Genomic DNA, 26,968 nt, shown 5'->3' with positions numbered 1-26,968 from the left:
CTATTAACAAAATCAAAATCGTAAAAAAACAACCTTGTATTTAGCGTAGGTATAATGAAACACTTAATCGATTTCGAGGGCAGCTAAAGGTCCCTCGTCATCAGGAGAAAGAAATACATAGAAAGAAGAAAATAGGAGAAGGAGTCACAGAAACACATGGTCCTTATCAGCACTGCACGTGGTTATAACTATATTTTTAATCAGAGTTGCACTGGCCGCCTACTGTTACTGAGCCAGGCTATCTGATCAAGCATAAAGAAATATTAGCGAAGTTAAAATAGGGAGCGAGGGGCAAATGCACCTTACGCTCAAAATCTGAACTTCAAAAAAAATTTTTTCTTCTAGTCTTTTTATTTATTTATTTATTTATTTATTTTTTATTTATTTAATTTTTTTTAGTAGGCGGCCAGTGCAACTCTGATTAAAAATCTAGTTATAACCACGTGCAGTGCTGATAAGGACCATGTGTTTCTGTGACCTCCTTCTCCTATTTTCTTCTTTCTATGTATTTCTTTCTCCTGATGAGGAGGGACCTTTAGCTGCCCTCGAAATCGATTGAGTGTTTCATTATACCTACGCTAAAATACAAGGTTGTTTTTTTTACGATTTTGATTGTCACATTAGCGTGTTTCTCTTCTAGTCTATTAACAAAAGTTGGATTATGGCAAATTAATATAACATAATTACATCGAACATACATACAAACTTTCATTGTACATTGTACTTCTTACAAACAATATATTTACATTAGTATATCTAGTTACATCGAATTACAATAAACATCTTTTTAAAAAACTAATTGGGAAAGATTTTTTTTTTTTTTTTTTTTTTTTTTTTGCATTTTATTATACTTAGTTGAATTACTAAGGCGAATTATCTTATTAATACATTTCCTTTTATTTTTTAACTTATTACACACAACTGCATCAGCAATGAAGTCTTACATTATTATTTTTGTAAATGAATGTATCATAAACACAGAAAATATACATTAGAAAATCACATAATACTTACATTTACACTAATATATCTAATAGAGCCGTATATTATTTTTTAATTAATGATTTAATTATTGCAAAATTTTCCCCCCTCATCTCCTAATACAGTCCAAATTCTTAATGTAATTATTTTGTAAAAACTATTCATACCATATATAGCCTGTTTCCAGACATTTGCAATATTTCTGAAATCTTGCATTATTTTTGCAAGTTATGGAATAAGAGATATTTATACAGATGTGGTAACATCTTGACATATGTCTTCTCTTTTATATGCGAAAAGTTTCTTCATAATCAAGGAAACGTTTTGTTGTAATTGAGGGATCGTTAGCATGCATTTAATGCACTCAGGCGTAATTTGCGACCTTCCTTTGCAGTGTAGCTCTTTTGTGAGGTGGCACTTGAAAATATAGTGCTCTGGGTCTCCCTTTTCCCCACATACGCACTTGTCTGAATCGCTCAAATTTCGTGCAAAGTAGTACGTGGGGAAAGGACCATGTCCAGATAAGAATATGTTGATGAAGAAGTTATAAGAGATTGGATCGTATGTGGGTTTCTTGTAGAAGTTAAAAAGCCTTCTACCTACTTCTGCATTTTCCCATTCAGCTTTCCATTTCTTTAATGTAATTTTTTTCAACATATGTTTCGCATACGATTTAGGGAATGGAACATTGATTGGAGGTAGAGATGGGTCTTGAGCTGCATTCTTAGCAAGCGCATCTGCCCTTTCATTTTGGGCTTGTCCAGCATGCGCTTTTACCCACTTTATTTTTATAGATGTTCTGTTGTGCTGTGATATTAAATCATAGATATCTTGTATCATTGATGATTTGTTTCTTGCATCATCGACAGCTTTAATTGCCGCTTGGCTATCACTGTAGATGGTAACATATGTTAGATTCTTTTGATGAGACCATAGAATAGCGTGTTTTATGGCTGAAAGCTCAGCTTGGAAAACGCTGTTGTTGTTCCTTAGGTGTCCTTTCCATTCTGTTGTTTCTTGTTCTGAGAGGAGTGCAAAGAACGCGCATCCTACTTCTTCGTTTAACTTTGACCCATCTGTGTACACGACTGGAAATGAAGGTACACTGAGGATGTCTTCTTTTGTAGATATTCTGAGTTTTGCATGTACTGCAGGGTGTCTTAGGTAAGGATTTCGTGGCTGTTCAAAATCAAGGGGCACAGGTTTTTGATCTTCTACCTCTATGTTTTTCTTGAGGTGGAATAACGTGGCTAAGTCTGCATCTTCTTTTGCTTTCAGATGGAGGGGTGGGATTCCTGTTAATACACAGAGAGCTGCCGTTGAGGTAGTTCTGTATGCTTTAGCTATTTGTAAGAGGAAGGGGCGTTGGATCGAAGCTAAGAGTCTTTTCTTTTTCACTGTCATAGGGTGAGCCCATGCTGATGCCCCGTAGAAGATTATTTTTTCGATCACGGTATTATAAAGAATGTTTTGCATTCTCGACTTGAGGCCCCACGTTGTGCCTTGCATCCTTGCGAGGGCTCTAGAAATAGTTTGGGTCTTCTTCCGAATTTCCATGAGGTGTGGGATCCAAGAAAAGCTCTGTAGCGAAATACCAAATACAGTTTAAAAAGTTTTCTTTTACAATTTAAATTAGTTTCTACGCAAAAACAAGCAATTCGGCCAGAATGCGAGGAAAAAGATTTTTGGCGCACAAAATTGAAAGTTTACTTTTAGTCTCACTAGACAAAAAATACTCCAAAGTTGGTGCACTAATGATTTAATTCACTATTCTATTAAAAGTTTCAAATGTAAACAAAGGGCGACCTCGTTAAGCTAAGCACCACTTGTACACTGTTGATAACTCTACAACTATTGCATGCAGAGTAACTAAAATCACAAAAACCTTAACCGAAATATAAGAACAATATAAAAAATCACTTTTAAAGCAAAAAATGCACAATTTATGATCTATATACGAATAAAAAACTGAGCTCACCGAGTCACGTAACAGAGTGGCAACATATGTATATATGTGCGTGCGTGTGTGTGTGTGTGTGATGTACCATCTTTAGTCGTAGCTTAAATTATCAGACGATAAGTTTAAAAAAAACAGGATCCATTTATTATTATTAAGGAGAAATAACAGTTACAAAATCAGATATCCGGAGTAAATAAAAAGAATTACTAATAATTTTTTGTATGAAGTTTACTGCATCGTGACATTTAAGAAAAAGCCTCGATACTCCTTTGCGAGTCCTTTTATAGCCTCTGGAAAGGCGGAGCTTCAAAGAAATAACGTCAGCCTCGTCAGCCAATCCAGTTCGCCTTAAATATTTCCAGAACATTCTATAACTGTACGTGTAGAAAAGGCGGGAAAAACAACTTGACTACGGGGCTGTGAATTTAATTCCACGTACTTTCAAATAAGAGAACGTCGCCATTAAAAATGAAAAGAACATACATACAGTTAAAATTTTAAGTGTATTCTTGACTATGGAATTTTATTATTACAAATATATATATATATATATGTATATTTAAATAAGAAAAAAAATTTTGAAACAAAGAAAAAGTCGTAAGTCAATATTCCAGAAACACTTTGTAATACGACTTCTAAAATAAATTGCAAAAAACATTTCAAACTACAGGAAAAATAGAAAAACGTGTACAAGTTTTATTTTATTTTTAGAAAGGACTTTCAAGTTTAATTTTCATATCTGAGAATTGTTTGACTATTTTAATTCTTTTACATTTACTTGTAGTTTCTTCATCAACCTTACTAGGCCACTCTGTTTTTAGAATTTCTTTTAATTATGTTTCAATTTTAGGTATTATTGTAGAGCTTTGTATATATTTTTTACTAATTTTGTTTAACTTTAAATGCTTTAGAACAAGCAAACATGTCAGGTTAAGGGGCAAATCTAGTGAGACTTTTGTTAGTTTAAATTTGAAAAGAAATTTTAGTAAGATTAATACCGTTGGAAGCCTTAGTGAATTTGTCAGGTGAAACATGTTTACATGTTAATCAGCTTGGTTCGAGGCTTCAAATACTTTTTCCTTGACCAGTTTTGTTTGAAGCTTTGAACAAGGAAGATTAATAACATTTTTTTTTTTTTTTTTTTTTTTTTTTTTTTTTTTTTTTTTCTTTTGGTACACGTTTTTCTAATTTTTCTGTAGGTTGAAATGGTTTTTGTAATTTACTCTATAGCTCATACTGCAAAGTGTTTCTGGAATTTTGATGGGATACTGCCAGTGATTTTTACGACTTTTTCTAAGTTTCAAAAATTCTTTTCTTATTTAAATTCATTTAAAAAATCAGCAGCTAAAAGCACTATTTTTAACTAACTTGGTCATTCAGTTTTAAATCGCCTTTTCTGACATTTTTTATTATATATACCGTATATACCCGCGTATAAGTCGAACCCCCCCACTTCGACATAAAAAATTAGAATATAAAAAAGAAGAAACCCGCGTAGAAAATAAGAAACCCGCGTATAAGTCGACCCCCCACTTCCGAAATTGATCGAGAAACTTCGAAAAAATTTTTTTCAAGTACTACATTTGTTCAAAATCATCTGAGAAAAAAAAAGTAAATATATGATAAAAAATACTTTGGTAAATAAACAAAATCAAAATCCTTCAACGTCCGATTCATGGTCAGATTCGCCAAACATTTCATAGAACTCTTCTGTCGTCATTGGCTCGTCATCATATATATTTTCAGTCTCGAACTCTGTATTGTTACAATCACTACTAGAGCCTTCGTCGTCATTTTCACTTTCAAAAACAGCATCATCTTCCGTGCCGTCTAGTTCTGCATTTTCCGTGCCGTCTAGTTCTGCCGTCGTCCAATTTGAGTGCGGGAAGAAAACAACTGCATTATATAAAGAAATTTTTGAACTTCCGATTCTTTTAATTTTTTATGGCCCCGCGTATAAGTCGACCCCACCACTTTGAAGTCTTTTTTTTTTTTTTTTTTTTTGTCCAAAATACCTCGACTTATACGCGGGTATATACGGTATACGTTTGGCGTGGCCAAGGTGCAACGAAAAAGGGAGGTGCACAAATACATGTTACAGCAGTCCCATATACAAAATTTCCACTTTCTATGGCTGCTCTTATTTTGAGTTATGCGAGATAAATACATATGCACGTACATACTGACGTATGTACTGACTGACGGAAAAAAAAATCTTCTTAATCTTTTTTAAATTCCTTTTGCAACCCATTTTGGAAAGAAAGCGTCATGTATTATGTTCGTACGTACAAATGTCACGCAAAAACTTTTCAAATGGATACGAGAGCAGTCAAAATGGATATTTTCATCGAAACATGATACCCGAAATTTTTCGCAATTGCAGTACTTCCTTTACTTCGTAGAAGGAACTAAAAAAGCTAAAAATAATTCAATCAAAACAGTTTTTATAATCAGTACTAAAAATATGCAAATAATACAAAATGAGCAGCTGTTCCAGCTCGTTTATTTTGCTCTGGAAGTTATCTACTACCCGCTTGATCTATCCTAGAATTGGGTGATAAGTCCAGTGACATTCATTGAAAATCTCAAATGGCTACAGAGTTTTATTATAAGAGTTTACAACTAATTTGTTTGAACAATCTGCGAAGTTGTAAGAATTTGTTTACTTTTAACTAACCAGTTATTTTACATTCACTTTTCTACCATTTTCGCTTTCCGTTTTCCTGCTAGAAAGCAAATTTTAATTCGCGCGCATCCAAATGAAGTTGAAAGAGATAGTATTTAAATTAAAATTTTAGATTGTTGAACCAGAGCGTGTTCTGCCTGCTGAAGGCCACGTTACTAGTCTCTTGATAGCAGTCTGTCTGCGGCGTTGCGTTATTCTTGCCATTAAGCTTGTCACGCTGACTAAATTACGACTTAAGTTAGTTTAATTTAAATTCACTATTTTTAAGTTAGTTCATAAATGCTGACTGATTTTGTAAACATAAGACATGCCTTCTGTTTATCTATTGAGTTCAATAAAAGTGTCTTTTACACCCTTGGTACATCTCTGTTATAATTTCCAAAACATAGAGATAATTTACTTATGTAAGCAGGTTTCAGTCGCTGTGAAGTACAGTTGCTAGTGATTACAATAGAAATTTTATAGTGTGTTACAATTTGAGGAGTTAAATACAACTGCTAATGATTACGATAGAATCCTTAACAGCGTATTACAATTTTTAGAAGTCAACCTATCCTCTATCGTCAAGCAAGATTCAAGCCAAGGTAAGAGAAAGGGGGGGGAAAGGCAGAAGAGTAGAAAAACAAGAGAAATAGAAGTAAAGATATTACGAGGAGGTTAACAAGAGGAATTAAGAGGTAGATAGAAAAGCAGAAGAATTAGATGGCTGAACTTTTCTAGTTACATTTTTTGGATTATTATCAGAGTTTCATTAATGCAGGTAGGAGGGAAAAGAAAGCAACACATTAAAAGCTCAATAACTGAAAACTAAGACTATATAAATAGTCAAAAACATCTTAAGATAATTAAGCTACCAAAACAGTTTATTTGCTGCATCAAAGCGATGTTGTCCTGAAATTTCTTCTTTGTTATGCATTAGTCTAATCCTCAGCTAATAGTTCTAACACAACGGCGCCTAATTTTCCCCTATCGGCGAGTTTTGGAACTAATTTTTTTTCCCCCCACGAAATCGTCTTTCCCATGTCGTCATTAGTCTCCATACTACATTAGGTGGCATTCTAGCTGATAGACTGTGCTCTAGATGACTCTGATTGTGTCAGTTTAAAAACAGACACCCTGTATGTTTCACCAGTCAAAGAGCACATGCAAAGGGCAATAGTTTCACATGTATATGTCGATTAAGGAACATGTCAGCTAAATGTCCTATCGACTAACGGCTATCGGCTCCTCTTTCAGTATACATTATTATTTCATATTTCCTGTTTTCAATCTTTAGCTTCTATTTACTGAATGACTGTTTGGTGTTTCCTTTTCGTCCATTCAATGTCTTTATTAGATAGGTTGTTTCTTCTTTTATTCTTTCTTTCTTATATGTGCATGTATAAAAGATCTTCCTGTAATCACGTAGCTAAAAACATGCATATAAAAAACGAAAACTTCCATAGACCTAATGTAAACCAGTTTGACTAATGGGCCTCTAAATCGTGGAAGGGCAAATTCTCGTCACCATATCGCCAGGTGTTCAGGAAATTGAAGAATGCAGCACAAAACCAAAGAACTCACAGGATTCGTCCTTTCGCGATAATTTAAATTCGGATTTTCGTAGATTTAATAACTCAAAATAAATAATACATTAATCAATCGACTTGCGCGGATCACTGATTTGATTTACTTGGATACAGCGGGGGAAAAATGGTGTTACAGAAGTTTGAACTCATGGCAAACGTGACTTTCGACCTTCCACATCGGTTCGACAGCTATTTCGCGCGTGCGGAAAAAGGTAATAAGGCTAGATGGAAAGCTCCTGAAAGTAAACTTCGCCTCTATAAAGTAAGCCCTCTGTAAAGTAAACCTCATGTATATTTTTCCCTTTGCGATCTGATCGAAGGAGTTACTCTTGTTTTGGCGAAGCTTTCGTTCTTAATCTTAGAAGTTCTTTGCTTTAGAGTAGGCCCTTCAAGACCAATTTTTTCTCAAACTTTTTTAAAAATGAGGGAAGGTTAGATACGACCTTGAAGGGCCTATTTTTACGTAACAAACTATAGTAAGGGCAGAATGATGCACGTGAACAAGATAAATCTGGCAATCTGGCGGTATAATTCTTAAAATTTAGATTGCAGACGAAAAAAGTCTCACGTATGCTACACTCTTTCCGTATTATTTTAATCAGTTAAGTTTTTATATTTTATTTTAATGCTGTAAGGTTTTTCGGTATTGATTAATGTCTACAAATGTACGCCAACTTTAAGTTTGTAAAACTGAAATTTGATGTAGTTTTGTTTCGAATAGAAAGAGACATTTCTGTGGACAACAGCACGAGTATAATCTTCTTCACTGTCCGGACTAATTTTTAGAACAAAGAAGGGGTGTTTGGTATTCACCAAAATACATTTTATTAAATTAACGCCATAAGAAGCTTTAAATCTAACAATTGCAAACTGGCGTGCAACAGCTAACTGATAGCCAATATTCAGTTGTGATAGCTGCTTGCAGAATTTACAGTCATGAACTCCTAATTTTGCTACTGATGTTGAGCAGAGATATCTTTGCTTGTTTAATTTATGCATATCTCTTACTCAACTTAAAAACACGTATTTAACTGTATCCTGGCACGCTTTATGTGAGGAGGTTATTCCACAATCGCGACATATTCACATCCGTTTTAAGGCTGGACGATTGGAACAAAACACAGAAAAATCAACTCAGTATTTTAAGCTGCGCGCGGATCCCATTCCGCTTCCTTAATAATTAACTGCAGTTTATAAACAAAATGAACTCTTTTGCTCGAACTCTTCCAGAATATCAAGTTTTAATGCATGCATTGTTCTCGAATAATTACCTCTGCACTCTGCTCGTACTCATTTAGAATTTTGCAGTCCACATTCATGTTGACTCACCCTTAATGAATAACCCCTTTCGTCCTGCTGATGTTTCCGTAAACAAACCCTTCTGGCAGTTAGGAAAACCGCAAGAAAACGGATGCCTAAAAATAACTCCGTGATTAGAAAGCAACACGTGTTAGTCACGGTGGCTGAAAGGATATGACATAATTTCATGTGATTTTTTTACACTATTTAAATGCAAAAATCATATGATCTTTATCTGAAGGGACCGCAGGCCTTTTTTACCTAACAGGAGTCGAGACGGACGCCATGACGGATGTTGAATGTGCTTTCCCAAAGAATGAGAAAAAGGATGGAGCGGAAAGTTGAATCGGAAATTATTTTACGGACGCTTTGAAGAAACTAAAAACCTGCGCTCTTAATATGCAAAATGCTGTTTTACGGTTGCGAGATGAATTTTACATACATAATGAGGATGATTGGGCGGTTGAAAAATAAAAGGTAAAGGAGCTGGTTATGATTATTTCATCAAGACATCCATGCATGACAATTAAATACAGCAGGCACAGCTTAATGTGATCGGGGTTAATGTTATCATTCGGATATTGTTATGGAATTGCCCGTTCGTATAATAAAACATATAATATACATCGCTTATTATTATTAAATTCGGTTAACATGATCAAAATGCTATAGAATAATTTTTTAAACTGAATTAAATGCGCCAAATAAAGCCAAAATAGATTATAAAAGTTCCAAGTATCAGAAATTGTCGCCAAGCAAAGGATTATGTCGCCAAACAGCTTGTTTTTAATCTTAATCAACCATTTTAAAACAGGATAGAAGTAACTTTAGTTTAGCTTAGATTGTGAATAACCCTATCGATTTTGTGAATGGTCAAATACGGGTTTCTTTTCTTCATACGCAAAAACAAATTTCTGCAGAATTTCTTTCACTCATCTTTAACAAAAATAAATTTCCCCGAAAACATTCATGCCAAACTAAGGTTGTTTTTTTAATGAGAAATATCTTCCGAATATGAAGATTAGGAGATGCAGAGAAATAATTCCTAGAAACATTACGAACAGTTTAGAAGTGCACTTTTGCTTCAACGACATCATGAACAGTTCATAAAGATTTGCATTTTCTTAATTAAAATTCTCTGAAAGTACCTATTTATATGCTTTTGATTATATTTGTATCAAATAAGTCAAACACCGTTCTATTTTGAAGAATATTTTTCCAAGCGTTTATTGTTGTAATTCTGCTAATGTTCTCAAAACAGTCATGGACAAACGTCATCATATTGAGGGGCGGCTGTAATAAGAATTTTCCGGTAGAATCTTTATTAGAGGTGAAATGGAAATGAATCGTAAACTCTTCCGCAATAATTTTCCTGAAATTCAATCCACTCCCCCCCCAGGGTACTTTTAAATGCAAAACTTTACGTGTGAGTTTTGTTTAGTGATTTCAAAAACTGGTTTCTATATAGCTGGTAATTAAACTCGCTGGTTACTAAACTAGCAACCCGTTAAAATCTACCAAACCTTTGAGGTAGACAGCCAGTAATATCTTTACTATTAATTCTATTTCTGATTTCGTTTGTTGATTTGAAAATGTTTTAATTTGAGGTTAATTATTTAATATTAATGAAATTAAAAGGAAAAAAAATCATGTTCAGCTAGATAAACTAAACTTGTAATGTAGCCGTTTCTCAGTAAGCACCAATGTAGGCTAGCTCTAAAAATATTTATTAACAGAGCACTTAGGAACGAGTACAAAAAAAATATACAGTTAGTCACAAAAGTCTGCGTACAGACTAAATTTTAAATTAAAAAAACACTTAAAGCATAGAAAAATGTATTTTAATCATTGCATTTTTTTTCTTCTATTAGCTAAAATTGTAAGCTTAAATAAAAAGTAAATAATATCAGTGTAATACTTTTTACATTTTTGTCAAAAATATATTTTGTCAAAAAAACTCAGAAATTCCCTCCAATAAGTCTGCGTACACTTTAAAAAAAAAGCAAAATATAAGTTTTTTACAATACTTCAATACTTTGTAGGATATCCTTTATTCTTCAAAACAGCTTGCAGACGTCTGGGCATTGACTGAACTAGTTTTTCAGTGTCATCCGAAGTAAATTTCGCCCATTCTTCCTGCAATTTACTAATTAGCTTATTTCGCGACGTAATATTGTGTTTTCGAATTCGTTTCTCCAATTTTGCCCACAAATGTTCGATTGGATTGAAGTCTGGTGACTGTGGAGGAGTACGCAACTGTCTTGCAGTGTGATAGAGGAGATATTCCTTCACAATTTTAGTTGTATGTTTCGAGTCGTTGTCTTGTTGGAAAATAAAGGTATTAGAAAGGTTTAAATGTCGGGCACTGTCTCGTAGAGTTTTCTTCAGAATATCCAGATAAACATACTTATCCATGACTTTATCAATAATGTGAAAATTTCCAACTCCTTTCGACGACATACACCCCCATACCATCACACCGCCAACTCCATGTTTGACAATTGGATTTAAATTTCTTAGATTTAGTTCTGTTCCTGGTTTTCTCCATACAATAGGGTGGCCATTAACTTTAAATATTGTAAATTTACTTTCATCTGACCAAATTACATTGTTCCAGAAGTCCTGCGAAGAGTTTAAATATGTTTTGGCAAAAGCAATTCTTTTCTTTCTATTTGTCTCGGAAATGTATGGCTTAGACCTAGGTTTGCGTCCATGATAATCGGACTTTCGCAGCACTTTTCGTACAGTTTCAGGAGAAATGTCCTTGTTGCTAGTTAAAAAAATGTCTTTTGCAATGCTTGCAGCAGAAAGTTTAGGATTTTGTTTAATTCGTAAAAGAATTTTTCTTTCTTCTCTCTGCGTTAGCTTCTTCGGTTTCCCACATCTTGGTTTTACAGTAAGACTACCAGTGTCAAGATAGTTTTGAATAACTCTTTGCACACTAGAAAATTGTTTTCCAATGGTTTTACCAATATAACGAAGAGTTTTACCTTCATCTCTCAATTTGATAATTAGTTGTCTCGTAACTAAAGGAATTTCTTTATTGGTTGTCATTTTGGTCAAAGAAAATAGAAATAGCAACTTCCAATCAACGTGAAATTTGCTTCGGAAGTCAATGACCTTGAAAGTGTAACCTTCTTTGCATTCTCAAGTTTGAAGTTTCAAAGTTAGATAAGAAATCCCCTGCTTCCTTCGCCTTGTACGCAAACTTTATTGGCTTTGATTTCTGGCCACTTATCTTTTAAAAATTAGTGTGCATAAATTATTAGATATGAAAATATTGCAGTTAAATAATTTCAAAGTCCCTTATTGAAACTAAATATTTTAAAAATAAAACTTTAAGAAACTACCCTTTTCGTACCTTAAAATTTGGATTTGATATTACTTTTCTTGATGTACGCAGACTTTATTGACTAACTGTACATAAAAATTAAACATATACCAAACAACGCATTAAACATTCTAATTACACAGACATCTAATACAGGTTAACCGAACGTCATAGCGGCTGGAGATCGACTGTCTTAGAGTGTCCCACTTCGCCACTAGATGGCGTTCAATAAAATATTAGTTCGGTTATGTCTAAATAGTTCTGTTACAAATTGTCACTTTCGAAGTGGGGAAAGTGCAGAATCATCCACTGCTTGGCGCGTTTTTAAGAATTGCACAACCTCGTTATCCATGTATACGTCGACCTTAAAAAAACATCAGAGAATTGCACAAATTCGGCATTGCGCACTCCCTTGACTTTGCCCATGTACACATCGATGTATTTTCACTTAAAAAGTCAAGCAAAATTGACAAAAATCAAATTCTTCTTACTCTTGTAAAAAGCGCCAAATAAGTGGGCGATTCTGCACTTAAGCCTTCGAAGTCATTGATTTCGAAATGATTGATTTCATTTCGAAATCAATGATTTCAGAGGAATCAAAGATAAAAATTAATTGCTTTTGGCTCCATTTCAACCTTATTTTATCAGTACTAGATACTTAGAACATGGAATGAAAGTTTTTATACAAGCACTATAAAAATATGATAGATCTCTTAAAATAGATAATATAAATAATCTGAAGGAATCTTGTTGGAAAACCACATGATGCTGAATAGATGGCCATCGTGTGTGGTGTACTTTACCGTACAAACCACTCAATTAATGATTACAATATTTTTCCTCATAACAATAATTTAGCTAATTCATTATGAGTCCGAAATATAATAACTTTACATGAAATATATAATGAAATTTAATTCTACAGCGAAATTTGACACTTGCGGTGCACGTTGAATGGTCTTTGTTGGGTTATAATGCGGTCATTTTAGAGCATGCTATTTTAATTATCAGTATTAATGTTTATTTACTCCTCAGTATTAATGTTTAATTTTTTTTTTTTTTTTTTTTTTCAGAGGCAGCGTCTGAAGGGAAGGCCGAGAAAAAATTCACTGCATATCACTTTTGGATAGGAAAACATGTTTAAAGAAACTTTTAAGCCAAAATAGAAAGGTAACATTCTTATTTAACTTTCAAATAATGGTTTAGCTTTTAAAGCGAGCAAATGTACATCAACAATGCTAAAAGACTTGTCATAATACATGGAATGCAGACGATGCAAGTTCGCAGCCCCAAAATTAAATATCATCTTCTAAACATTGGTTTATCATTAGCCACAATTTAGGCCACTGAACATGGTATTTGACTTGAATGCTGGTTAATGGATTAGCTGCATGTATATTTTTGCAACTTTCTTTTTTGGGTAACTAAAATACAAGTCAGAAGCTCTTAGAAAGTTCTCCATGAAAGCACCTTTATGCATAACGTTTTCGTGTGTTCTCCGTACTTAAACAAACATCACTAGTCATCGTTTCAATATATAGCCCAACATGAAGAAAAGCTTTTAATCTTCTTTCTGATAATATCATGATGAGAAAATAATTACTCAGTGTTTCACCAGTGGATACTTACTTATTATCGCAGCCTCTTAGCAGAAGTCGCCAAATTTTTAGATGTCGCCAAACTCTGGCAACCATCCGCATAACAGTTCTTTAGGTTTGCTAGTTGTGCATTGCAAGCTGCAATCCGAAAATTCACCTTCCTCTTCCGTGAAAAATTTCCAAACTAAGCGAAAGTGGTTCCGCTAATATGTAATTACTTACCCGAGTTTACTTCTGAATAGTAGAAAGGTATAAAAAATTTAGCAAAAAACTTTTTGTCTCGCCTTATAGAAAACGAAGTATCTAATTCTAATTAAAATTTTTATTTTTTACAAAAATTTAAAATGCAAATCCTTGGGCATGAGCAAAAAAGCATTTAAAAACAAATTAAAACCTGAAAGGGTTCTGATTTTAACCGTCTCAGAAGTTTAATATGATTTATTAGTATAGATTAGGATCGCCAGAAATGAGGTGAAATAGAGAAACATTTTGTAGGATGCTGCTAGATGAATATCTATTGAGACCAACATGGGAACGTTGTATATCTTCTATTTATTTGAAAAGTGAAAAAATGTGTAACGTATGTCTGTAAAAGTAATGAATATTTTTAATTAGACGTATCATGAATTCGAGACATTTTGATTTAAATCAATCCAATTCAAAAGCAAATAAATAAATAATAAAAATTTTATTAACTGCATGTACTACTTTTAAATAACTTAGCATGTTAATGCATAACAATCAGAATCATTTCGATAGGTAAATTTCTTATATTTTGCCGAGTTGCAACAGACTCGAATGAAAAGTGAAAGAATACGCCAAATCGTGTTTCGAGAATAATAATGCTTTTGGGTTAATCGAAAAAGTCTTTTAAAAGTTAAAAAAAACCCACGAAATGTCACACAAATTACATAAAATAACAAATAACTTTAATTATGCAGCCCGACTCATGCCAAAAACTGCCTGTCTTATTTTCTTTTACTTAATGCCAAGTGACCTTCTAAGGCGACGCTAACAAATTTCAAAAGTATTTTTCTTAGGTTTAGGATTAAATTCTTTTACGCAATGTGTTCAAAATTCTACGTAATTAAAATTTGAAGCAAGCTCAACACAAAACGTGTCGTGTAGAATATCAAAGAGTTAGCTCCCTTTTATTACACAAAGCGTTATTGGCTAACAATTTTGAAAACTTAGATAAATTAATTGTTACTTTCCGTTCTATTGATGCAGATTTTCACTTCCGTTCACAAAAGAATGCGTTTAAGAAAAGTCTCAGGTTATTGAGAGCGTGAAAAGCGAAGTATGCAGCTAAACTTTTCAGTCGATTATTGAAGATATGTTGTTTGTAGAGATTTACTTAAAACCTACTCCACGGCAATTTAAAAGTTCTTTTCTCCCCCTTTCCAAAGTTATAATTTTTACATCGGGGTGTTACTTTTCGGATTATGAATTTTGAAGTGTTTATTAGCTAAATTTGAAAGTAGTAGTAGTAAGTAGTTAGTAGTTAAATTTGAAAGTAGTAGTAGTAAGTAGTTAGTAGTTAAATTTGAAAATAGTAGTAGTAAGTAGTTAGTAGTTAAATTTGAAAGTTAGTAAGTAGTTAAATTTGTAGTAAGAGTTAGATTTAGTAGTTAAATTTGAAAGTTAGTAAGTAGTTAAATTTGAATTAGTAGTTAGATTTAGTAGTTGAATTAGTTAAGTTAAATTTGAAAAGTTGTTAAAGTTGAAAACCTGCTTTGATTTTGAAAGTTTATTTCAAAAGTTACCTTAATAATAGATAAATAAATAAAAATGAAAATGAAAACAAATAAAAGATAAAAAACCTGATGTGGACACGCCATGACTCCTTTGTACGGCCTATTAAATTGTACACATTTCTTGCTGCATTTCATTTAAACTTATTTCCTCGAATTTCATTGGAGATATATTCCTCAATCGGTTAATTCAGTTCTCCCTTAGCGGCAAGGCAAAAATACATAAAAACACAGAAAAACTTCATTAAATATTGTAAAATACAGAAAAACATAAAACACTATATACAGCTAAAACAGTTTTAAAAAATCTGATGTGTACACCACATGACTTCCTTTTATTGGAATATTAAATTGGAATATTAAATTATAAGCATTTTTTCTTGCATTTCATTTAAACTTATTGGATTGAATTAAATCTACTTCGCCGACAGCGCATAAATCACAACAGAATAAATGCATTCTTTAAAACTCACTCTAGTATTTGTTTACCATAGCGACACTCTGGCGCTAGATTCACTTAACAGTATTAATAATTATATAACAGTTAACTTATATAATAATTATACAACGGAAACTAAGTTAACTGTTATATAGTCCAATAATTATATAACAGTTAACTTATATATTTCATTTATATTATAACTCATAATGCACAAAATTTATATCACTTAAAGAATAGAATTATCTAATCGTTGCCACATGTTCTATTCAAATACTACAATAAAGCTAGAATGATGTATAAAAGAAATTAAGCAAACAAAACAAAAAAGAAACAGTTTTTCACAGACGATTGAGTATTTCTCATTGAATTAATTCAGTTCTCACTTCGCGAGAAGGCAAAAATACAAAAAAAAAAAAAAAAAAAAAAAACTCAAAATATCTATATTAAAAATTACGAAGTAAATCTCAAACACTTATTTCCTCGAAAAAATTCCAGAAAGAATTAAGCATGATTTAATTGGCAATAATAAATGAATGCGTTATCTTTGTTGTTGCGAAGCTAAGTTTCTCTAGATTGGCAACAAATCCACTAGTCTCCTGTTTCAAATGTAAATATCAATAACCGCCATTAAAAAAAGGCTTAGGGGCACTTAGACAATTTTAAAATTGTTGATAATTCTAAAAACATTGCACACAGATTTACTAAAGGCATAAAAACCTTAACCGGAAGATAAAAACAACATAATACAATCATTTTTAAAGCAAAAAATGTACAATTTACAAACATATAAGAGTAAAGAAACGGAGATCACTGAGCCGGGTAACAGAGTGGATATATATATAAATATATTTATATACGTTTTGTGCGGCCGATTGCAACGAAAATATGAGGTGCACATCTACATGTTATAGCAGTCCTATATACAAAATTTCAACGTTCTGAGGCTACTCGTTTTTGAGTTATGCGAGATACGTACGTACATACGTTCGTACAGACGCCACGAAAAATTCTCTTCAGAATTCATTTTAAAGCAGTTTTATAATTTTTTTGAAGGAAAAGAGCCTTTTATTCTGTCCTTACGTACAGATATCACGCAAAAACATCGTTAAATTGCATTCGATAGCGGTCAAAATGGATATTTTAGTTGAAATATGCTGCCTGAAACTTCTCGCGATTACAATATTTCCTTTTTACTTCGTACAAGGAAGTAAAAATTTACAATTAAAATTAGAGTTTATACTCAAAAACAAGTAAATTTTCCAGCCGGCAATAAAGCAGATTTTTCCGTGCACAAAACTGGAAGTTTACTTTTGGTCCCATTCTCCCATTCGGCAAAAGACACTGAAATTGGCGCAAAAATTGACTTAATTCAGTATTCTCTTAAAGAATTTCAATTGTAAACAAATAGCAGCTACGTTAGGCTTAGTAGCACTTAAACAACTTTGAAATTGTTGATAATTCTGCAACTTTTGCATGCAGATTAACTAAAGCCATGAAAACCTTAACCGAAACATAAGAACAACGTAATTCAATTACGTATAAGGCAAAAATACACGATTACCGACATATAAGAATAAAAAACTGAACTCACCGAGCCACGAAACAGAGTAAGCATATATATGTATATATTTGGTGTGACCGATTGCAACCAAAAAGGGAAGTCCATGGGGAAAAGCGAGCCCCATGTACAAAATTTAAACATTCCGAGGCTACTCGTTTTTGAGTTACGCGAGACACAATCATACGTGCATACATACGTACAGAAAAAAATCTCTTCACGAAAAAATCTCTTCTGATTCCATTTAAAATCCATTTTACAATCCGTTTTGGGAAAAAGAGTTCTTTATTATTCCCGCACATACAGACGTCATGCAAAAACATTTCTCAAGTGGATACACGAACAGTAAAAATGGATGTTTTCGTTAAACTATGATACCCGAAATTTTTCGCGATTACAGTACTTCCTTTACTTCTTACAAAGGAATAAAAATGAATGTTGAGATATTTTTCCTACACCTCTTTCTAAAGCACGTAATTTTTTCAAAATTCCGATATATTTGATTCAAATTCCTGAATATGTAACGTATTTCATATATATAAACCATAGCACAACACGCAGTAGCAAATATTAATGAAGTTAAACAAATAAAGTAATGAAATTAGCATCATAATAGATAATATTGAATTTTCATTTTATGAAATAAAAGTCGGAATCTCATATTTCTATGATTGTATAGCTTTCTTGATTCATTTCTTATAAATTTGCTTCAGAACATCTAAACTTACTTTATACTTTTTTGTACGAAGTAGAAGTTTTGTAATCATGAAAATTTTGGGTATGATATTTCAAAGAAAATATGCATTTTAACTTTTTTAGTCCAAAGGGATTTGAATCCCGAAGGACTATTAGTTTCGTTTTGGCATTTTGCGTCGGACGGATAAATGTCGGTTCACTTTTCAAACTGTTGCCACAAAATGTTAGAGTCCTGCATTATATTTGAAGAAATTAAATAATGAAAAATCTGCATAAATGTATGTATATTTCTCGTATTGTGATAAAACAACGGTACATAAGAGTCATCGAATTTTGAATAACGTAATCCTCCAACGAATATGAGCATGTGGAAGACCAAATTTGAAATTTGAAATTTGTTTTACGATCGATTTCCTATTTTTAAAACTTTGACTAATTTTTGATTAACAAACTCAAGGATTTCAAAGCGAGCAATGGCAACGTTGTGCAGAAAAAACATTTTTATCTCCAGCGCGTGAGTCTCTGTATCGGAAATTCTAAAGATATGCTCGTTTTAAAACTATTTTGCGATATTGCTGTTGCACTGGATCTTATGGTTTAAGTGCGAGGAACATGATATTTAATAAAGAAAGGTAACACACAAAATGTTTAAAAAACGCCTCTTTGGACGTAATTTAAAATCTGAAACATTTCAGATTTTTTTTTTTTTTTTTTTTTTTTTTTTTTTTACATCTGTTAAGTACGAACAAAATAAAGGACACTTTTTTAAAAAACTGATTATAAAATGGATTAAAAAGGGATTTTTTCCGTGATGTCTGTACTTACGTACGCACGTATGTATCTCGCATAACTGAAAAACGATTTGTTGTAGAAAGTTAATTTTTTTTTTATATGGGACTGCTATAACATGTAGTTGTGCATTTTTTATTGCAGTTGGCAGTAAAAAAGTATATATATATATATACGTAAGATAAAAAAGTTTGCAAAAGATAAATTAGAATTTAAATAGTAATAACCTCTCAATGCTGCACTGCCTCATTTCGAAAGTAATTCATGTTATATGACTATTACGCAACATTAATGATATAAATGAAACTAAATCTCAAGCAGCCGATAACAATATTACAGCAGTATCAATTATCGAATCAAATACATGGGAAATAAAAACTAATTCATTCTGATTTAAGATTTCATCCTAAACACAAATGCAGTTGCTTTTTTACACTTCAGGCTAGCTGGACGGCTGCCTGCTGCTCTCTTCTTGCAAAGCTATCATTGGCAATAGGCAAAAGTAGTGTGCCAATTATTTGTAGCCGCAAAATGGTTTTTAAAACGAAGTTGAATGTCTGTTCTACCTTGGCTACCCAGTTTCTATTCATTATGGATCAACATCTACGAAATGCAGTAGTTTCACGTTCTATGCTATCGCTGCTTCTACTCCATCATAACTTATAAGTCTACTTGCTTTATTTTATATATATATGTAACATTTATTTATAGAATTTATAGAATAGAGAATATTTGACTTTGCTGCAATTGCCCAAGTAGTAGAATAACTTAATTTCGCACTAAGTGAATTTAAGATCATACAATATTTAACAAATATTATATATATATTTAACAAATATTCTCTATTCGTATTATCAGGTTCAATGTTCCGCCTTACTTGCTTGGGGAACATTCAAGAACCTGACTCGGAACAGGGAGCTTACTAAAGCTATGTTCAATAAATGTGGGAAGTAGACAAAATACACAGGAAGGGTATACGAAACCCTTTATTTTTCACTCTTTACAATAATTTCCGGACTTCGGAATACAGAGACCAACCACTTGTGGTCTGAACGTAAGAATATAAAAATATTGACTAAACTCTAACTTAACTTTGGAATAATAAACAAGGGCCTACGTGGAAGATTGGCCGTATATTAACAGGAAGCCGTATGTAGTACAGAGAACTGTTAACACTACAATATGTTTAAAATTATTAAGAGGATTAAACCTCTGGCCTGGAAGGCAACCAGCAACCGAGTAAAACTGCTAAGGCAAGCGGCCTGCTTCTACTAACTCCTTCCTCTCCCTCGCTTGGCAAAAAGCCACAACTTAAGTACTTGGCGTTCGCCAGACAAATTTGCATAAATAAGTTAAAGCTTTTAATTCTGGCCGGAAGTAGAAAATAAGAAGTGATAGTAAAGATTTAAAATAAAATGAACGTTAGTAAAACTTAAGATCATTACAGTATAAAGCTAATATAAATTTAAAATTTAATTAAGAAATTTAAATTGCAAAAAATAAAATTAATTATTGCCGCAAACTAATTTACAATATCATTTAAATTCTAAGAGCATATGTAAATTAAGTGCACTTATCTAAAACCATGAAAAAATATATTTCGAAAATTAATCTCAAAAATTTTCTTAAGGAATTTCTAAGAGCAATTTAAATTGCACAAGTGAATAACTGTTGAGCAGGCAGGAGACAGACTTATCAAGGGAAAATTGCCTAACTCCTCAACTACTCAATTCGTGTTTCGTCATTCATATAAGCAAGGATAAAAGTAAAATTCAAAACCAAAAGTAAAACCAAATGTTGCGAATTACAAAAAAAGAATATATATATATATATGTGTGTGTGTGTGTGTGTGTGTAATAATTAAAATTCCATAGTCAAAAATACACTTAAAATTCTAACTGAATGTTCTTTTCATTTTTAATAGCGACGGTCTCTTATTTGAAAGTACGTGGAATTAAATCCACAGCCTTGTCAAGTTGTTTTTCCCGCCTTTTCTACACGTACAGTTATAGAATGTTCTAGAGATATTTAAAGCGAACTGGAATGGCTGACGAGGCTGACGTCATTTCTTGGAAGCTCCACCTTTCCAGAGGCTATAAAAGGACTCGTAAAGGAATATCGGGGTCCTTTTTCTTTAATGTAACGATGCAGTAAACTTAATGCAAAAAGTTATTAGTAGTTCTTTTTTATTTACTCCGGATATCTGATTTTGTAACTACTATTTCTCCTGACCAATAATAAATGGATCCTGTTTTTTAAACTTATCGTCTGATAATTTAAGCTACGACTGCATCTGTGATTCTTCACCAATCTATTTATTCCGGACAAAAGCTGGTACATCACATATATATATATATATATATACGCATTACCTGGCCCAGCTTAAAAGTCCTTAACCGGCCTTTATTTTTGCAGTCATTGGTCGTAGTCATGTATTTTCAATTACAGACGTGTTTTAAATGATGAAAATATCCATGTTTGGGCAATGTCAAATTAAAAAAAATAATAATAATTTTAGGCAAATAACGAAATCTAACATTGTTTCCTGTCTCCTGGTTTCTGTACTTCTATTGGGAAAGTTTTACACTCTTTATTTAAAAAAGAAAAGAAAAAAAAAAAAAAAAAAGCTTTTAAGAAGTTTGATTCCTGTACGACAAAAATTGACCGGGATATTTAATTTCAAAATTTGTTATTTTTGACCTCATTTTCAACTTGAATTGAGGAATCGGTTAATTAAGTTAGAATAGTTCGAGGAAATAAGTTTAACTGCAGCCAAAAATGTGAATAATTTAATGTGTCGTACAAGAAAGACATGTGATGTCCACATCAAATTTTGTTTTTATTTGGTAACCTTTCGAAATTCTAAGCAAAATCGTCTGAGAACTAAAATTATGTAATCGCAAAGTACGAGCGGAAGATAATGATTTAAACAATAAGCACTGCAGGGTCTTTGGGTTGTAAAACGCCCCCAGAGAAGGGGTGTGTGGACGAGGAATGGGTGGGAATGAACATCCATCGCAGTGTTTCAACCTACACCCACGTCTGTCTGTCTCCTTTGTTGGAAACAACCGAATGGGCGCCGTGAGGCATTGTCTGTCAAGCTCATTGCCCCGACAATCGGTGCTTAATTTGCACACCTATTACAACTGAGAAGTTCTTGCAACCAAATATCATATATCGGTAGTCACGTGGTTCGTAATGACCACTGCGTCGGCTCCGTCCTGGCTGGCTGCGTTTCTGAACAACATTCGACACGCACCCTTAAACCACAGCGAGGGAGGAATCGATAATTATTTTCGACAACGTGGTACGAAGGCCCAACCGAGGCTGCTAATTGCTTGCCGCCGAACCACAAGGGGTCCTGTTCGAAGGCTATAGTGGCGGACCATCAAATCTGAGGACTACACCTATCGGACCCGGAAAAAGCCACTTTGTGGTTATCGTGCTTGTAGGCATAATGTGCAATTACATTAAGTCTAATAGACCTCCATCGCTACTTATTACAACACAGAAACTGAAACTTTCTTTCATAATTTTCCTCTTGAGAAGTAAATAAGGGATGTTGTACCTGCTATTTTGGATGAGATCGTCCCTTTTATGAAAGGATATCAACAGTCACAACAAATTCTTCGTGTGGGGCGTAAACCACCTTGAAAAGTTCCGTCTTATACCTCATCCTAATATATAACTGCAGGAATAATTTTGATTACTATATTACAACCAGCTTGTTATTTAAAAAAGAAAAAAAAACTTTCATAGCCGTATGTTTTATACATCTTTGCCGTTAATAAATAGATGTATCCAGACAAAGACACAAATAAAGAGACGTATCCAGACAAAGACACAAATAAAGAGACGTATCCAGACAAAGACACAAATAAAGAGACGTATCCAGACAAAGGCACACAAAGTATAGTAAAATACATAAGAGCTGCCGACAACGTTTTTAATTAAGAAGTATTAATTGATTAAATAATAATAATGTTGAAGAGACGTTAATAAAAAAGACTTGTCCAGATGATAAATATAAAATAAAGATAATAATAAAGATACTAAAAATAAATACTAATAAAATAAATAAATAAATAAATAAATAATAATAATAAGAGACGTATCCAAAGACACAAAACATTATAGTAAAAGACATAAGAGCTGCTGGGATTGCTTTTAATACAGAACCATTAAGTGATTAAATAATAATAATAAAGAGACGTTAATAAAAAGACTTATTCCAGAATATAAATATAAAATAAGGGTAATAATAAAAATAGATAATAGTAATAATAAAATAAATAAAAATAATAAAATAAAAAAATATTAATAACGATAAAAATAATAAAATAAAAAATAATAAAATATTTAATAACAATAAAAATAAGTGATAATAATAAAAAGGCGCATCCAGAAAAAGACACATACACACCCAAAAAAAAAAAAAAAAAAAAAAAAAAAAAAACCTTATTGATGTTTTTATACACTTTTTTCTCCCGTTAATGAAGAGACGTATCCAGACAAAGACACAAATAATGTACATGACTGAGAAAGTTGTACAGTTTACAACACACATGTACCAGATACGTGTTTTTGCTATAAATATGCTAATAATAAGAGTATGTGACTACCTTTTTTTTTTTTTTTTTTCCTTAAAGAAAGGAATTATTTTGCGACTCTGGGTTTGAAACTGCCATTGTTTTTTATAACCCCATAATAATATGAAGTTTCCTTATAAGTTATATGGAGTTTCCTTATTTCTCTATGCAATGCAATTTGGTTTAAAATAAACAATAACTTTAAAATTCATTCCATAATCAATTTCGAATAAAACGCATGCATAACCCAAAAAATAGAAGCGAGGTGACAAACTGCATGAAAAAGGGAAAGCATGCTAAAAAAATACCCGAAAATTCCACGTTTCGCTGCATCATCACTAGGGAGTTGGCGCAAATAATACATATATATGTTTAATTAAATTTTTTTTAAAGGTAAAAACAGGCTTTCAAAATCAAACTCTATCGCTAACGTAAATGGAAATTAAAAACTATTGCAATTCGGATACTTATTAAAAGCTAATTCCGTAGGGAAATGAGTTTAAATTACGGAAATAAAACTCTGTAAAAAATGTAAGTGAATTATACAAATAAAAAATATATAAGGATAAAATAAAACAAAATAAAAATAATTATTGTTGATTCCATGGAAAAAGTCTGACTTTTCAAAGGGAATTAGTCTTTTTCGATAGAATCACCCATAATTAGGAAATCTGATCGCGTTTCGTGTCATTCGTATGTTTATACGTATGTTATAATGTATGTATTCGTATGTATGGAATACGCGCTCAGCGTGCAGACCACTACACTACGAAGGCATGGAAGGCGGGAGAAATACCTTATATACTCCCCCCTTTTAAAGGGCGACTGGGATTTTTAGGGGACCTAATCGCCAAATCCTTGGTGTGGAGAATCATCATCCACCAACCTTTTAGTTCGGGTGCCACTGTAGAGACATAAGGTTTTTTTTTTTTTTTTTTTTTTAAGCAGAAAACTTGAAAAATGAGCAACGCATTCGCCGGGAATCGAACCACGGACCTCTGGAATACGCGCCCAGCGTGCAGACCGGTACACTACGAAGGCGGGAGAAATGCCTTATAATGTTTGTTAAATTTTTATACCGGCTATGAAAAAATAAAAACAAGTTTGACTTTAGTACGATAAAAATTGATCGAGATATTTGATTTCAAAATCTGCAGCTTTTGATTTCATTTCCAATTTGCCTTAGTGAAGGTATTATTTAAGGCATAAGTACTGTTATTTAAAGTAGAATAATTCGAGGAAATAAGATTAAATATATAGCAGCAAAAATGTGCATAATTTAATAAGATGTACAAGGATGTCATTGGTTGACCACATCAGATTTTTTTAATAAGGGGATGAGCAGATGTTACTTTTATTCTGAATACATGACGTTCTACTGTTTTTTACTTCCTTGTACGAAGTAAAAAGGAAGTATCGTAATCGCGAAAAGTTTCAGGCAGCATATTTCAACGAAAATATCCATTTTGACCGCTATCGAATGCAATTTAACGATGTATTTGCGTCATATGTGTACGTAAGGACAGAATAAAATACTCTTTTCCTTCAAAAAAATTATAAAACTGCTTCAAAATTAATTCTGAAGAGAATTTTTCGTGGCGTCTGTACGAACGTATGTACGTACGTATCTCGCATAACTCAAAAACGAGTAGCCTCAGAACGTTTTGTTACCCGGCTCAGTGATCTCAGTTTCTTTACACTTATATGTTTGTAAATTGTACATTTTTTGCTTTAAAAATGATTGAATTATGTTGTTTTTATCTTCCGGTTAAGGATTTTATGCCTTTAGTAAATCTGTGTGCAATATTTTTAGAATTATCAGCAATTTTAAAGTTGTTTAATTGCCGCTAAGCCGGTTTTTAATGGCGGCCATTGATGTTTACATTTGAAACAAAAGACTAGTGGATTTGTTGCCATCTAGAGAAACTTAGCTTCGTAACAAGAAAGATAACGCATTCATTTATTATTGCCAATTAAATCATGCTTAATTCTTTCTGGATTTTTTTCGAGGAAATAAGCGTTTGAAATTTACTTCGTAATTTTTAATACAGATATTTTGAGTTTTTATGTATTTTTGCCTTCTCGCGAAGTGAGAAATGAATTAATTAAATGAGAAATACTCAATCGTCTGTGAAAAACTGTTTCTGTTTTGTTTTATTTGCTTAATTTATTTTATACATCGTTCTAGCTTTATTATAGTATTTGAATAGAACATGTGGCAACGATTAGATAATTCTTTAAATGATATACATTTTGTGCATTCTGAGATATAATATGAATGAAATATATTATATTTCATACTGTTAAGTAAACCTAGCGTCAGAGTGTCGCTATGGTAAATAAAGTGAATTTTAAAGAATGCATTTATTCTATTGTGGTTTATGCGCTGTCGGCGAAGTAGGTTTAATTTAATGTAATAAGTTTAAATAAAATGCAAGAAAAAATGCGTATAATTTAATATTCCGTACAAGGAAGTCATGCGGTGTACACATCAGATTTTTTAAAAAACGAATTTGTATTTCTAAATGAAGCAACACATCTTTTATTTTTCTCAGTTACCTTGGTAATTCTCTCAGCTTACCTTGGCAAAATGAAACGCATGATATATAGCTTAGTTTATAATTATCATTTGAAAATAAGCTTTTTCTTTACGCGTAATTAAAATTTGCAGAAGAGAAAGAAATGCCTTGCTTTATATATACTACTTTTCTTAATAATGAATTCGCAAATGGCTAAACAACCTAGAACTTAAGTCATTTTAATAAATGAGCACCTTTTTGAGGGCAAGGGAATGGATGCTTTATGATACATGCTGCGTGCAGTAATATCCTTTAACAAATACATTTCACTTTAAACAAAGAAAAAACGATTACGAAAGTAAAAGCGAAAAGAAGAAGAAACCAAAAAACGTTCATGGCAAAAACTGGTGCCATGACCACGATTAGTAAAACAATAACACGCACGCGACTGGTGATGCAACAACCGTTAGGTAGGCGAGGTTAGAGGTCAGTGATAAGTAAAAATGGCCATTTCTGACAGAAGCGGGCGCGGTGCCGGCTCCACATCATCCTATTATTCAAAGCCATGGAGAACTATCATCATTCGAACGCTGGTAATGTCTCGAAGATTCGTGGGCTGCAAGCTAATATTGCACATCAATGGTTACAGCAGACATGAGCAAGCAACAATGGCAAAGTAAAAAAGAAGAAAGATATTAAAACGAGGAAAAAAAAAAAAATTCTGCAGCCAGCCACCCGTGTAGGCTTATCGTTCGCGTTTTAGGGTGCCTTATTAGTTCCGGTTGGTAGTCTTTGGTACCCATTTAACCCCAACGCGCGCTTGCGTTTTTGACCGTGAAACATGACGGCTCTTTGCATCGTATGCGATGCACGCGCGCGATACACGACCCCTCATTATTATTTGCGAGGGGATTGTTGCCAAAAACCATTTATAAGGAAGCTCCTCATCATTAAGATCTCGATCTTGTGCGAATAAAGTTAGCTACAGCTAGCCTTTGTCTTTTCGGCGATTATTAACTGTCACAAGGACCGAATGATAGTATCATTATGAAAAATAACCATTTCACGGTGGCAGTTAGCTGGTGGCGTAATTTCTAAACGCTTCAGTTCGGCTCGAAGTAACTTTATCTGGAATATGTGCTGACATGATAAGAATGGAGGCGGCTGGATTATCATTGAAATGTCTTTAAGAATAAGC

At 32.8% G+C, this 26,968-nt stretch overlaps 1 long non-coding RNA gene across 5 annotated transcripts in view; it reads right to left on the bottom strand.

Moving 5' to 3' along the window:
- Window positions 1-26,968, bottom strand: part of LOC118183387 (uncharacterized) — a 332,908-nt gene that overhangs the window by 204,710 nt on the left and 101,230 nt on the right. Inside the window, exon 3 of one of the 5 annotated variants that reach the window (XR_015040168.1) lies at window positions 15,247-15,377. The exons of the other annotated variants lie outside the window; for them this stretch is intronic. This is a non-coding gene — a long non-coding RNA (uncharacterized LOC118183387). The remainder of the gene's footprint in view (window positions 1-15,246; window positions 15,378-26,968) is intronic. 5 annotated transcript variants of the gene reach the window in all.

Source organism: Stegodyphus dumicola, chromosome 3 (assembly GCF_044657685.1).
Source record: "Stegodyphus dumicola isolate Sdum_Otavi_A_Nest chromosome 3, ASM4465768v1".
NCBI lineage: Eukaryota > Metazoa > Arthropoda > Arachnida > Araneae > Eresidae > Stegodyphus > Stegodyphus dumicola.
Note: the sequence above shows the minus strand (reverse complement) of the source record. Positions and strands in the feature narration are given on the sequence as shown.